General features: G+C 38.4%; 1 protein-coding gene across 1 annotated transcript in view; it reads right to left on the reverse strand.

Annotated features, from left to right (window-relative positions):
• The window catches only part of LOC126376556 (uncharacterized), a 36026-nt gene extending 27124 nt beyond the window's left edge, over window positions 1–8902 (reverse strand). The window contains exon 1 of the mRNA XM_050024028.1: window positions 8818–8902. The gene's annotated coding sequence lies outside the window, so the exon portion shown is untranslated. The remainder of the gene's footprint in view (window positions 1–8817) is intronic.
• Between the last annotated feature and the right edge of the window lie 1472 nt (window positions 8903–10374).

Consider the following 10374-nt stretch of genomic DNA (forward strand, 5'->3'; position numbering starts at 1 on the left):
CCCTGGTGTTAGAATAGTTTCGTTATCTGAATCAGATTCTATCCTCGATAACGGTCTTGAATTTAGGCAAGCTTCAACTTGAACAAGCACGGTTGCTAACTCCTCATAAGTCAGTGTCGATTCTCCGATAACTCTTTTTAGATGAAACTTCGTTGACTTGATAGCCGCTTCCCACAACCCCCCAAAGTTGGGAGCACGTGGCGGGATAAAATGCCATTGTGTACCTTTAGTCGCAAGACTCTCCCTGATTTCTTCTCCCAGTTGAGATTTTTCTTCAGCTGAAAGACTACGTAACTCACGGGAAGCACCTACGAAATTTGTTCCATTGTCACTATACAAATCAGTGCAATGTCCACGCCTAGCTACGAATCTTCGGAAAGCAGCCAAAAATCCTTGAGCAGTGAGATCACTCACTACCTCTATATGCACAGCGCGGGTCACCATACATATAAACAAACAAATATAACCTTTATAGGAACGGTGTCCTCTACCCTTCGCAGTTCTTATATTTATGGGACCCGCATAGTCTACCCCACTACTCCTAAAAGGTCTACTTGGTGTTACACGTGCTGCCGGTAATTGTCCCATGAGAGGATTATTTGCAGCACCCGAATATCTTAAGCAGGTAGTACATCTACGAACATGTCCTTTCACCAATATTTTACAGCCTATGATCCAATATTTGGAGTACAAGTAACGCAACATTGCTTGAGGTCTTCCGTGCAAAGTATTTCTGTGCGCCTCAGAGATTAACAACTTTGTCATGTTTCCCTTCTTTGACAACAAAATTTGGTGTTTTCTGTCTTCGTTAAAGTTGGCATTGTTAAGCCTTCCTCCTACCCTCAGAATGTTCTTCTCATCTACATAAGGATTTAAAGTAAGTATTTTAGAACTTCTTTTTAAACTTCCACCTTTCTGTAATGTATCTATTTCCTCTTTAAAATTTTCTAATTGATTTTGTCTAATGCATGTTTCTAAAGCTTCTTGTATTTCTTCACTTGTTAAAATTTTATTACTATGTCTTTCCCCTTTAGGTTTTTTCATGTTCAAAAAACGTCTACAGTATGCCACGACCCTTACTAATCTGGTAAGTGTTGAAAATCTTTCCCATAACTCCTCTTCCGTTGTTATAAAATGAACTTTCGCTTCTTCTAATTTCGTATGTAAGTTTTTGGGTTTTTCTCTTTTAACTTCTTTTTCTTTTAATATTTCAGGACCAGTAAACCATAGAGTGGCTTTTGTTAACTCAGCTGGACGAAGACCTCTCGAAGCAAGGTCGGCAGGATTTTGTTTCGACCGAATGTGAGACCACTGTTGTGGTTCTAAATTATCCAAGATGGTGGAGACTCTATTAGCTATAAACGTCTTCCACTTACTTGGATGACTATTGATCCACGCGAGCACTACCGTAGAGTCTGTCCAAGCATACCATTGACATTTTGGAATCTCCAATACTGCACCCACTTCTGCCATCAACCTAGCCAAGAGTACTGCACCACACAATTCTAGCCTGGGTATGGACACCTGTTTTATTGGTGCAACTTTTGTCTTTGCCGTCACTAAGTTTACCTTTACGTTATTTTTTGAATCTATAGTACGTACATATACTGCTGCCGCATAAGCCGATTGGGATGCGTCGGAAAACCCATGCAACTCGATCTGCATATCCTTTACTTTAAATCCCAAGGAGCGTGGTATTTTCAATGATCTCAAGAGCATTAACTCCTCACGGTAAGCATTCCATTCATTCAATATACCAGTTGGGACCTCCTCATCCCAGCCAACTCCTGCTAACCACAGCTTTTGAATAATTATTTTCGCTATAATTATTGTTGGTGCGACCCAACCCAATGGATCGAACAGTCTGGAAATGTCTGCTAAAATATTTCTTTTAGTTACAGGTTCTTTCATCACCGGGAGAGCTACCGTGTACTGGTATACATCCTCGCGTCGGTTCCAGGTAAGTCCTAGAATTTTTATTACAGTATCCTCTTTTATTTTCAGTTCTTGTGTTGTATAATCTTCCCTATCCTCTTTCTCTTGGTTCACCTCTGTTATCCACTGGTTAATACGACAGCGCATGTTTGCAGAAAGTAAACTGACATATAGCATGGCGGTGGGTATTGCGACTTCGTTGGAAGCGGCTGAAAGGGACTCGGCGGCGGTGGAGGTAAAAGTAGAGCAGAAGCAGATTCAGCAGGTGAATGCTATTAAGTCGTTTACGCGGCGGCCGCAAAGTAAAACGTCGACCAGCGGTAACGGCGGAAGAGGCAGGGAAAACGGTACGGGTGGCGGTTAATCATACGCGCAGATCAACTGTGCGGCGTGTGGCGGTCAAGGTCATGATGCATCGATATGCCGCTATAGCAAATTCATTTGCAGTAAATGCAATCGAAGGGGTCACCTGCGCCGAGTATGTACGAACAATAAGGCGCGTAATGAGTCATAAGTGACGCGGGGCAATCGACAGAAGAATTTTTACAACAATGTGGAGATTGAAGAAGAACAATTAACCACAAGCGAGGAAGAAAATGAACCAATGTTTCAAATGTCGTTAAGCGACTATAAACCGGTGAGCATTTCTCTATTAGTGGACGGAAAGAAAATAAATATGGAAATAGACACAGGCTCGGCTACATCGTGTATAAGCTGTGCAACATACAAGTCTTTATTTAGGCATGTGTCATTGGAAAGTTTGTAACTTATTGTTTAAATTTTATGATGGTTCAAAAGTGAAGCCGTTGGGCATAATAAAAGTCAATGTACAATATGAAGGTGTAAAAAAAAGGTTAGACTTGTATGTAGTGGAGAAAGGAGTGACTTCATTAATTGGAAGACAGTGGGTGTCGGAGCTACAAATACAAATACCCATATTGAAGGGTAGTGGTAAAGACAGTGAGGAAAATGTGGTTTTATCCTGTGGTTTTACGGCTAACGATAATCTTTCGACTGTGCTCAACAGGTATACTGACGTGTTCGAGGGTGGTCTCGGTCAGTTCACGGGCGGCACCGCATCGCTGCGCGTACGGCCGGACGCGACGCCGCCGGTGTTCCACCGCGCGCGCCCGCTGCCGTATGCGCTGCGTGAGCGGGTCGACGCCGAGCTAGATGCCATGCTGCGGGAGGGAGTCATCGAGCCGGTTGATTGTTCCGACTGGGCCACACCTCTCGTCCCAGTGCACAAAAAAGATGGAGGATTAAGAGTTTGCGCTGATTACAAGGTAACCTTGAATCATGTTTTAATAGTCGACAGATACCCTCTACCTACGATACAGGACGTGTTCGCTAATCTAGCTGGTGGAGAAAAGTTCTCAAAAATAGATTTGTCCCAAGCGTACAACCAGATTTGTTTAAGTGAGGAATCGAAACCTTTCACTGTAATAAATACGCATCGTGGCTTATATCGTTATAACCGATTGGTATATGGTCTTTCGTCCAGCCCTTTAGGTAGTTAACGACCATTTCCTTATTTGTCATTTTCTAGATTTGACTATTTCCGGATTTGACAACATTTTGCTGTGACCAGGTGGTAAGAGGCCCATTTCCTGTTATGACCACTTTTTTATCCGTCCACTCTTAGTACAGTATACAAACTAGGTAATTCTAAAAAAATATTAATTGTTAATTATTTAAATAAGTTTAAAGTTAAATTTACTTCGCAAGTGGCTTACCTACTATGCTACTAGTGGTTAAAAAAAAGTACGGTATGAAACCTCTTCCTTGAATGCTGGCCACTTATAAATCTTTAAATAAATATGAGTCATAAATTGACATGTTTCTATTAGTCATTGCATTGTTTGTGCGTTTGTGCTTTGTGATTATAAAATAAAATAATTTTATGATGTCGGAACAGAAATTTATATTTACAAAAAATAAGAGAGGCAAAGATACATTAATTTATAAGGACCACAGATATAATTTAAGTTCAAAAAATAAAACCGGATCAAGTCGCTGGAGATGTGTAATGAGAAGTGATTGTAGTTCAACTATAACATTGAATAAACAAAAAACCTCATACATTAGAAAAAGTAAGCATACTTGCTCACCATGTGGTATTAAAAACAAAATGTTAATGGCGCTTAACGAGTGCAAAGTTGAAGTGTGCGAAACCAGCGAGCCAGTTCAAAAAATTTTTGAAAAGAAATTTGAAACATTAAAACAACAATGTTCATCAGATGACGTTGAGGATATCCCAAATTTTTCATCAGTAAAATCTGGTCTTTATGATTGCAGAAGAAAATTTTTGAATAGCAAGAAACTAGATTTCAAGAAAATTCAAGATGTACATGTACCACCAGCCTATGGCAAAGACTTTCTAATTTGCGAAGATGGGGATGATGAAAAAATTATTATTTTTTGTTCTAAACAGTCAAAGTTATTGATTAAAGATTCTTCAAAAGGAATTTTTTTTGGCGATGGTACATTTGCTTGCGTACCTAGGGTATTTTACCAATTATATACCATTCATATTGATTTATATTCTGATATCAACACTACCAACGTCATTCCTATTATATATGGATTACTGCCTAACAAAAGTCAGGACACCTACACGCGTTTTTTTAAGCTGATTAAGGAGAACTTGGGAGTAGTAATTGAAAATTATAAATGTGATTACGAAATAGCCGCAATGAATGCTATTCAATCTGTGTTCCCTAACTGCCAATTGAGCACTTGTTATTACCATTATAATAAAAACATTTGGAAGAAGGCAAAATCAGTTAATTTAACTAACAGTGCAGATGGACGAAATTTAACGAGGATGGCGTCATTATTACCATTATTGCCATATAATCACATTGTAAATACTTGGTATGATATTATTAACTTAACGCCAAGAAGTGACGTAACGTTGGCTTTCAAAAAATACTATGAAGAGCAGTGGCTGAAATTAGACCCGAATATATTAAGTTGCGCCTATCTGAGACATCGTACTACAAATTCGCTAGAAGGATGGCACAGGAGAGTAAATGCCAGGATATCAAAAAGACCCACGTTCTTTGCCTTTGTTCATGGTATAAAAAAGGAAGCTACTCATTATGATTACAGAATTAAAAAAAGTTTATTTCTTCCTCTTAAAAAAAATAGAAGGCTTCGGGATATTAAGTTTGATAAGGAGTTAAAGAATTTACTACAGCAATTAGAAGAAAAGGAAATCTCTTGCATTGACTACCTTAAAAAAATAATAAAATAAATTTAATTATATAAGATTTTTCAAGTAAAGAAAGAAAGAAGGAAAGTTTTCAAGAAAATTATTTTGTTTTTGTTCATCGTTTTTGTATCTCTTTAAGCTCAATTTTTGTTTTCACCAGACACAATATGTTACCCACATTTCTTTTGTTTACCTTTGTTTAATAAATTATTTTAAGTACTTAACTACTTTTTTTAACCACTAGTAGCATAGTAGGTAAGCCACTTGCGAAGTAAATTTAACTTTAAACTTATTTAAATAATTAACAATTAATATTTTTTTAGAATTACCTAGTTTGTATACTGTACTAAGAGTGGACGGATAAAAAAGTGGTCATAACAGGAAATGGGCCTCTTACCACCTGGTCACAGCAAAATGTTGTCAAATCCGGAAATAGTCAAATCTAGAAAATGACAAATAAGGAAATGGTCGTTAACTACCTAAAGGCGTCCAGCAGTGGTATATTCCAGAGGATTATCAGCAGCTTAATACAGGGTATCCCTAACGCGCAGGGGTTTTTGGACGATATAATAGTAAGCGGAAGAAATGAGGAGTCTCATTTACGTACCTTAGATGCAGTTCTAAATAAATTACAGAAGTTTGGTTTAAGGGTAAAAAGAGAATTATGGGCTAGGTAGGGGCTACCTAAACAAGTGGTCAGTGACAACGGGCCACCATTTACCAGCGAAGAATTTAATAATTTTCTCCGGCGGAACGGCATTTGTCATTCGTTTTCCCCTCCTTATCATCCAGCGTCAAACGGAGCCGCGGAAAACGCGGTAAAGATTATTAAAAACGTCATTAAAAAAGCTAAACTAACAAAAGTTGATGTAGACACGGCGATATTACGGTTTCTTCTCAATTATCACAGTACTCCACACTCGACGACTGGTGAAAGCCCCGCCAAGTTATTGCAGGGTAGGAATCTGTACACTAGGTTAAATAGGTTCATACCTGACAGAGAAGGTAAGGTAGAAGACAAACAGCGTGAAATGATAAGGTCACACGCCCCTGAACGAAAGGAGTCAGTTGTAGGGGAGACAGTATGGTATAGAAATTACAATTCTAATCGTAGGTGGTTACAAGGTCAAGTGTTGGAACGCTTGGGCAAAAATAGGTACAATGTTGTGTCACCAGTGGGAACGCTGCAACATAGACACGTTGACCAATTGAAACAGTGTTCAAGGCGATCATCTTGTATTTTTCCAAGCAGCAGCACCAGGGAGGGGCAGGTGTGGTCGGGGCAGCCGGCCGGCTCGCCTGGCTCACTCGGCACTCTCGGCGACAGTCAGGTTGTGCTTCATCCACCCGAAGCCTCCCTAACATTTGATGGCTCGGAGCCAAGCACTGCTACGGCAACTGAACAGGGTCCGCCGACGTCGCATGAAGTACAGCTTGGACCAAATCAGAACGCAATCAGTTTGCCTACGAGTAAGAGGTCTAGCACAAGAATCAGGAAACCGGTCGTGCGATACAGTTTTGAATACGATTGATTAGTTAGTACATTGTTTTGTGTAACAATTAGCTCTTACATTATTTTGTATGTTATTATAAGCTTTTTTTTATAGAATACCTATGTTAAGTTTAAACACTATATTGTCAAAAAGGCAACCTTAGTATGTTGTTATGTTAATGGATGAATGTCAGTTTTTGTAAGGTGTTTAATTAAGGGTTGTAGCGCGAGAAACGAAACGTCTTACCGGACGACGCGAGCGCCGCCTACCGGCCCGTTTCGAAAGCTACATTCTCGAGTAGTTGATAAGTTGATACGAAATTCCCACCCCGCGCGCCGCGAAAAAATAGTTTTGTTGTCCTAATTTAAGTGACCTATACTGATTAAAAACGTTAATTTCTCAAGGACTGGTTTCATCCCGAGGTCCCAAGAACTCTCGCTAAAGGGTGAAGGTGGTACATAATAGTATATTTAAAAGTTTGTTAATGGCAACACGGCAGCCATCTTGAGGCAGTCGGGAAATAAACGAAGTTCACAATCATACGCTCTTTATTGAAAACTTACCACTCACAAATTGCGACAGCGCAATATCTCTAGCCACCACCGATCAGCAGTATATCACCTGCAAATACATTTTATCTCAACTTGAGGGCAAGGCACAAATCGTTTGTAGCTTAAAACAATTTGAAAATTGGCATGAACTAAAACAATTCCTAAAATTGACATTTGGAGAGAAAAACATTCAAAGCCACTTGCTTTACGATCTGCAAAATTGCAAACAGGGACATAAAGAAACTGTCACGCAATATTCTATCCGACTTGACACGTGCCTAACACGTATACAGGCGGATATCCACTGTTCTTGTACTGACAAGACGTTGCTCCCTGGTGAGATTGCCGCAATGGAAAAGCTCGCCTTAAACACTTTCTGCATCGGGCTTCACCCCATCTCGCCACAATCCTAAGATGTCGAGATCCTCAGTCTCTAAAGGAGGTTGTAACTTATGCAATTGACGAAGAAAAAATGTTTAAGTTACCCACAACATCGAACCAAATCTCAAAATCTTGCTCAATATGTACCAAAACTGGTCATTCAGCATCAGTTTGCTACAATCGAAAACGGAATAACTTTCAAAAATCTTATCATGTGCCTCAACCTTCCACCCCCAATTCAAATTCTTCAAATTCTTCCGCGTCAAATCAAAAAATCTGTGCCTATTGCAAAAACATAGGTCATCATATAAATGAATGCCGCAAACGTAATTACTACAATCAAATTCGTGCAAACAACAATAATAACGCGCAATCAAATTCACGTCCTCCGAAAAATCCTAAACCCATACACTATTGTGACGAACAAATTCTCGATGAATCCGAGGACGATGAATCAAAAAACTAAAAAGGGTTTCAGTGGAGTGTCGTCTGAAATTCAGTCCCAAAAACGACACGGTAATTACAAAATCTTGTGATGTGCCTAAACAGGTCATCAACGTCTCACATGAGACGAAACATACTAATTTTTATGTTAAATCTTGCCCTAAATCTTATAATACTAAATCTTGTCCTAAATCTTATAATACTAAATCTTGTCCTAAATCTTATAATACTAAATCTTATGATACTAATTCTTATCTTAAATCTTATACTTTACATTGTTACAAGCAAATCTCTGCCTTCTGATAACGTCGTACTTTTTCTTAACTTCGCTTCATCTCTTTACCATAAAGCTCAGTTTTAAGGGGGGAGATGTTATATCCTAATTTAATACTAAAGAATTGCAACATAAACAATATTCATTTTCCCAAGGAACTTCAACGTAAACAAATTCATTTTAATAAAACTCTTTTGCATCGATACAATAGTCAGTCAGCCTTTAACCGCGCGCGAATAGAGTCGTCAGAAATCAGAGAATTGCTTCATATAATTCTTTGTGTTTTCTATAATAAAGTGTTTTATCGTAGTTAATTAAAACGTGTTTTTTTTTAAAAAAAAAGTCTGATACCAGCCTTACGCCAACCACGTTACGCCGAGTTCTTTTATAGATAAGTTTTCTTTGCAGAGCTCATGTTCATCAAAATGCTGCTTACTGATTGGAATGTAAACAAGGAGATGAGGATCACTTATGTAAGCTAAAGCCTGTTCGCTGAAATAATGAAATAAGCTGATCTCTTACCTCCAATGCCTCTTTTATTGAGTGACCTCCAAACAGCGCATCATCTACATACATGGAATTCTGGATTACAGCTGCCGCCCTCGGGAGCTCAGCCTCGTACGTTTTCAGAAGATCGCATGTTCTTTTGAATAACTCTGCAATAAAGTTTGTACCCTGGTCGGTAAGTATGATTTTGGGAATACCAAATAGGGATATGAAATTATCTAGGCATTCACATGTCTCTTCAGCAGTTGCATTTGAAATCGGGTATGCTACTGAGTATTTAGAAAGGTCATCTTGGAGAATGAGTATGAATTTAAGTTTGTTAGTGTCAGCTTCTGGTAGTGATGATCTGGTTATCCTCTCCGCTTCTTTTGAAGAATATGTAGCTGATGTGAGCAAGGTCCTTAAGATATTAAAGAACACTACTTGTCTGTCAAACCAGAAAAAAATCACTTCTGCATACAAAATAATATATGTATGTACAGTTTATGACTTAGAAGCTATATTGCAGACACTACTCGGTAAAGACAGTAGTTTCTATTATAAAACAAAAATGAACTGTTATAATTTTACTATTGCTGAATTAGACAAAAAAATGAAGAATGAAGAAGAGAGCAATAAAGCATATACTGACGTTTATAGTTACTTTTGGGATGAGACGCAAACCAAAAAAGGCTCCACTGAAATTGCTACATGTGTTTTAAAATTTCTCAAGATGATAAACGACCGCCCCATAAGCCAGTCTGTCACAGTAACATTCTATTCTGATAATTTCTGCGGCCAAAATAAAAATAAATTCGTCACATCACTCTACATGTACGCGTTGACACAATTTAAAAATATTGATTGTATAATTCACAAATATCTAATAAAGGGACATACACAAAACGAAAACGATAACGTTCACAGTCTGATAGAAAAGGAAATACTGAAGTACATTAAGGCGGAACCGATTTACATCCCAATCCAATACATTCTTCTTATCAAGAGCGCCAAGAAAACCGGAAAAAAACGTCATCCTTCACACCAATACAAGCTTTACAAATGTTCGTAGATGCCGATTTGACACAAGGATAATACTAAATAATAAGAAAGACCAATAAAAAGTATTTTCCTTGCTATAGTGTCTTACAAAAGCCTAGAAGAAATGTTACCCTGAAGTATTGTGTTCGGTAACGAGTACCAGTGCCAAAGCTCAGTTACCTACAGCCTCTAATGAATGTTACCGTTAGACGTTTATCAGAGTACGGGAGGAGTAGGAAGAGGTATTGTTAAAATTAAACAAACAAGAGAGTGAATGCTTAACTTTAATTTGTAAATGGGGTTGCGATGGGTCACAACAATCACAGTTTAAGCAAAAACATGAAAATGATACCGATTCTGATTCGAACATATTTCAAAGCTGTTTTGTCCCTGTTCAATTAGTTTGGTGGGAATAAAAATAAAAAAGTTGTATGGAATAATCCAACGCCCTCATCGCCGCGATTTTGGTGACGTCACTGAAGAAGAAATAAGACATGTCAAAAGCGCTATTAGCGCTTTAGTTCCAACACAGGTTGACATAGAAGGGAAAAA

The sequence above is a fragment of the Pectinophora gossypiella genome, chromosome 21, assembly GCF_024362695.1.
Source record: "Pectinophora gossypiella chromosome 21, ilPecGoss1.1, whole genome shotgun sequence".
Classification (NCBI taxonomy): Eukaryota; Metazoa; Arthropoda; class Insecta; order Lepidoptera; family Gelechiidae; genus Pectinophora; species Pectinophora gossypiella.